This window comes from Oncorhynchus keta, chromosome 2 (assembly GCF_023373465.1).
Source record: "Oncorhynchus keta strain PuntledgeMale-10-30-2019 chromosome 2, Oket_V2, whole genome shotgun sequence".
NCBI lineage: Eukaryota > Metazoa > Chordata > Actinopteri > Salmoniformes > Salmonidae > Oncorhynchus > Oncorhynchus keta.
Genome location: NC_068422.1, coordinates 21,643,674 through 21,648,918, shown reverse-complemented (window position 1 = coordinate 21,648,918; position 5,245 = coordinate 21,643,674).

Genomic DNA, 5,245 nt, shown 5'->3' with positions numbered 1-5,245 from the left:
CCCTAACCTCAACTTCATCGAACACCTTTGAGATGAATTGGAATGCCGACTACGAGCCAGGCATAATCGCCCAACATCAGGTCTTGGTCTTGTAGTTGAATGTAAGCAAGTCCACGCAGCAATGTTCCAACATCTAGTGGAAAGTCTTCCCAGAAGAGTAGAGGCTGTTATAGCAGCAAAGGGAGGACCAACTCCGTATTAATTATTTTGTAATTGGATGTTAGAAGAGCCTTTTGGTCATGTAGGTATTTTGAGCGGTAAAGGTTGTTTTGGTGTAGATGAAATCAATTCGTTTTTTTGTCAATTGGTGTAAATTTTATTTTCTTTGAGCCATTTTTTTAAATGTACCTATAGCTTCTTTATTTATTTGCGATTCTTTGATCATCTTGGCATTAATCCCCAGGATATTGAATTAAATTATACTTGAATTAAATTATAATTAAAATAGCACCAGATACATTAGTTAATCTGAAGACATGAGAACATTCATTATGTATCCTTCTCTCAGTCTTACAACCCTAAGCCTGTGCTGTGTGCTTTCTATTCAGTAGTGATCGGCCTTGATCCTGGTAGCCTTTTTCGATTCCAGGCTGTATCACACCAGGCCGTGATTGGGAGTCCCATAGGGCCTCGCACGATTGGCCAGCATCATCCGGGGTAGGCCGTCATTGTAAATAAGAAATTGTTCTTTCCTGACTTGCCTAGTAGATAAAGATTACATTTTTTTAAAATGATATATACACAAAAAAAAATGTGTTCCGCTTTGTGAAGAAGGGTGGGGATTCTATATGGAACCACAATGACTCAAATAACCCTTTGAGCTCTTCAGTGGTTCTTTTAGTTCACAAAAAGGGGTTCTTTGCTCTTTTGGTTATAAATAAGATGTGGGAGGCAGCTCATTGGAATATTTTGGGGTGTGGTTTGCTCACAGCTCTTTTTTTGCAACCTTGAGTGAGAGTGCTATTCCAGTTGTTCTAATATGTTGTGGTATGCCATTACAGGTTATATACCACGGTTCCAAACTTGGTCCTGGGGCCTCTCTTGGGTGCATGTTTTGGTTTTTGCTGATTGAAATAACCAGCTCATCATCAAGCTTTGATTATTTGAATCGGCTATGTAGTGCTAGGGCAAAAAACCTGAATGTGCCCCCAGTTTGGGAGACCCTGTTATACAGTATATGACTACGACCAGGGATGGTGTTTTGTAAAGACTCATGTGGCCCTGTGTCAATTGAGAACGATTGACTAAATCAGTCAGTGGTTCTCAATTCAAATAGTCAATGAACACAGTAATAACGACCAGAATACAAAAAAACCTGTATGGTTCTTCAAGAGAATCTACAAAAACCTTTCAGATTGAGAATAGTTCAAAAAAGAACCTTTCAAATCAAATCAAATCCAATTTTATTTGTCACATACACATGGTTAGCAGATGTTAATGCGAGTGTAGCGAAATGCTTGTGCTTCTAGTTCCGACAATGCAGTGAAACTACTGTCTTATACACAGTGTAAGGGGATAAAGAATATGTACATAAGGATATATGAATGAGTGATGGTACAGAGCAGCATACAGTAGATGGTATCGAGTACAGTATATACATATGAGATGAGTATGTAGACAAAGTAAACAAAGTGGCATAGTTAAAGTGGCTAGTGATACATGTATTACATAAGGATGCAGTCGATGATGTAGAGTACAGTATATACGTATGCATATGAGATGAATAATGTAGGGAAAGTAACATTATATAAGGTAGCATTGTTTAAAGTGGCTAGTGATATATTTACATCATTTCCCATCAATTCCCATTATTAAAGTGGCTGGAGTTGGGTCAGTGTCAATGACAGTGTGTTGGCAGCAGCCACTCAATGTTAGTGGTGGCTGTTTAACAGTCTGATGGCCTTGAGATAGAAGCTGTTTTTCAGTCTCTCGGTCCCAGCTTTGATGCACCTGTACTGACCTCGCCTTCTGGATGATAGCGGGGTGAACAGGCAGTGGTTCGGGTGGTTGATGTCCTTGATAATCTTTATGGCCTTCCTGTAACATCGGGTGGTGTAGGTGTCCTGGAGGGCAGGTAGTTTGCCCCCGGTGATGCGTTGTGCAGACCTCACTACCCTCTGGAGAGCCTTACGGTTGAGGGCGGAGCAGTTGCCGTACCAGGTGAGTGCTTTTGGTGACAAGCCGAATTTCTTCAGCCTCCTGAGGTTGAAGAGGCGCTGCTGCGCCTTCTTCACGACGCTGTCAGTGTGAGTGGACCAATTCAGTTTGTCTGTGATGTGTATGCCGAGGAACTTAAAACTTGCTACCCTCACCACTACTGTTCCATCGATGTGGATAGGGGGATGTTCCCTCTGCTGTTTCCTGAAGTCCACAATCATCTCCTTAGTTTTGTTGACGTTGAGTGTGAGGTTATTTTCCTGACACCACACTCCGAGGGCCCTCACCTCCTCCCTGTAGGCCGTCTCGTCGTTGTTGGTAATCAAGCCTACCACTGTTGTGTCGTCCGCAAACTTGATGATTGAGTTGGAGGCCGTTGAGACCTCAGCGTGGGAGCCTCTTGTTTATGTTTCTGTCTGTAGGCAGGGATCAACAAAATGGAGTCGTGGTCAGCTTTTCGCACCCTTGTGGGGCCCCTTGTTGAGGATCAGCGGGGAGGGATGTTGGCCTTACCCTCAAGTTAGAGTAACAATGATCAAGGTTTTACCACCCCTGGTTGCACAATCGATATGCTGATAAAATTTAGGGAGTCTTGTTTTCAGATTAGCTTTGTTAAAATCCCCAGCTACAATGAATGCAGCCTCCGGATAAATGGTTTCCTTTGCAAAGAGTTAAATAAAGTTCGTTCAGAGCCATCGATGTGTCTGTGTGGGGGATATATACGGCTGTGATTATAATCGGAGAATTCTCTTGGTAGATAATGCGGTCTACATTTGATTGTGAGGAATTCTAAATCAGGTGAACAGAAGGATTTGAGTTCCTGTATGTTTCTTTCATCACACCATGTCTCGTTAGTCATGAGGCATACGCCTCCGCCACTCTTCTTACCACAAAGATGTTTGTTTCTGTCGGCGGAACAATGCGTGGAGAAACCCGTTGGCAGCACCGCCCGGATAGCTCTTCCCAGTGAGTCCTGTTTCCGTGAAGCAGAGGACGTTACAGCTGATCTGTGCATGCTCCGAGTCCCTCTGGAATGCTACCCTTGCTCGGATTTCCTCAACCTTGTTGTCAAGAGACTTCAGTTTTTTTGTTTTTTTATTTCACCTTTATTTAACCAGGTAAGTTGAGAACAAGTTCTCATTTGCAGGCTGCGACCTGGCCAAGATAAAGCATAGCAGTGTGAACAGACAACAGAGTTACACATGGAGTAAACAATTAGCAAGTCAATAACACAGTAGAAAAAAATGGGCAGTCTATATACAATGTAGTCCAAAAGGCATGAGGAGGTAGGCCTAATACATGCCTTTTGCAGATTAACACTGGATTGATAAATGATCAGATGGGCATGTACAGGTAGAGATATTGGTGTGCAAAAGAGCAGAAAAGTAAATAAATAAAAACAGTATAAAAACAGTATGGGAATGAGGTAGGTGAAAAGCAGGGTGAGCTATTTACCTATAGACTATGTACAGCTGCAGCAATCGGTTAGCTGCTGGATTAGCTGATGTTTTTAAGTTGGTGAGGGAGATAAAAGTCTCCAACTTCAGCGATTTCTAATGAACCAGTCACAGGCAGCAGAGTACTGGAATTCGGCAAATTTTTATTGGCTTTAGGGATGATCAGTGAGATACACCTGCTGGAGCGCGTGCTTGGATGGGTGTTGCCATCGTGACCAGTGAACTGAGATAAGGCGGAGCTTTACCTAGTTTCATGGACTTGTAAATGACCTGGAGCCAGTGGGTCTGGCGACCGATGTAGTGAGGGCCAGGCGACTAGAGCATACATATCGCAGTGGTGGGTGGTATAAGGTGCAAGTGACAAAACGGATGGCACTGTGATAGACTGCATCCAGTTTGCTGAGTAAAATGTTAGGAAGTCTTTTTTAGATGACATTGTTAAAATCCCCAGGATAGTCAGTTTTATGGGTAGCCTCCGTGATGAAATGGTTTGTTTGCAAAGAGTCTGGATTTGATTTTTGATTGGAGATGTTTGATGTGAGTCTGGGGAGGGTCTAGCCAGACACCTAGGTACTTATAGATTATAATCAAGAGAATTCTCTTGGTAGATAATGCGGTCTACATTTGATTGTGAGGAATTCTAAATCAGGTGAACAGAATGCATTTGGTTTTATGTTTCGTTTAAGAGCAGTTGGAGGCCACGGAAGGAGTGCTGTCTGGCATTGAAGCTCGTTTGGAGGTTTGATAGCACAGTGTCGCGATGACGGGGAGAAACCCGGTGTCGTCTGCACCGGTGGATCAGGGAATCGCTTCCCAGTGAGCAACATCATTGATATATACAGAGAAAAGAGTTACAGTCTCTGATGTCCCCCCATAGAGACTGCCAGAGGACCGGACAGCATGCCCTCTGATTTGACACACTGAACAGTTAAGGATAGTAAAGACACAACAACACGATTTTATGACATTTTTGACACAGCACCAATTTGCCTTGCTGCGGCACAGCTGTGGTCCTCGAATGCGACAAAGTCGCTAAGTTGACAACACTAGTGAGGATATCCAACAATTGGAACTTTTAATCACCTCAACCTGCATTCAGAATGACTGCCAGAGTAGGGAAGATTGATTAGTGGGACTACCAAAATCATTTCAACTGGAACAAACATCTCAGTAACAGGTGTGATAAATCCAACTACTAACAGATTGGATTAGTTTAGAAAAATCGTATTTATCTTTGCATACCAGTGCAATGAAATCAAATTGTATTCGTTACATGGGCCGAATACAACAAAAGTAGAGTTTACCGTGAAATGCTTACTTACGAGCCCTTTCCCAACAATGCAGTTAAAAAGTAAGACAATTTACAAATGGATAAAAACAAAATAGTAACACAATAGAATAACGCAATAAAATAGTAGCGAGACTATATACAGACTATATACAATGAGCTTTTGGGGTGATTGATTGAGGTAATATGTACATGTAGGTTTGGTTAGGTGATCGATTGAAGTACTAAGTACATGTAGGTAGGGGGTAAAAAGCAGGACATTTGGGTAGCAGTTTAATTAACTGTTTAGCAGTCTTATGGCTTTGGAGTAGAAAATGTTCAGGAGCCTTTTGGTCCCAGACTT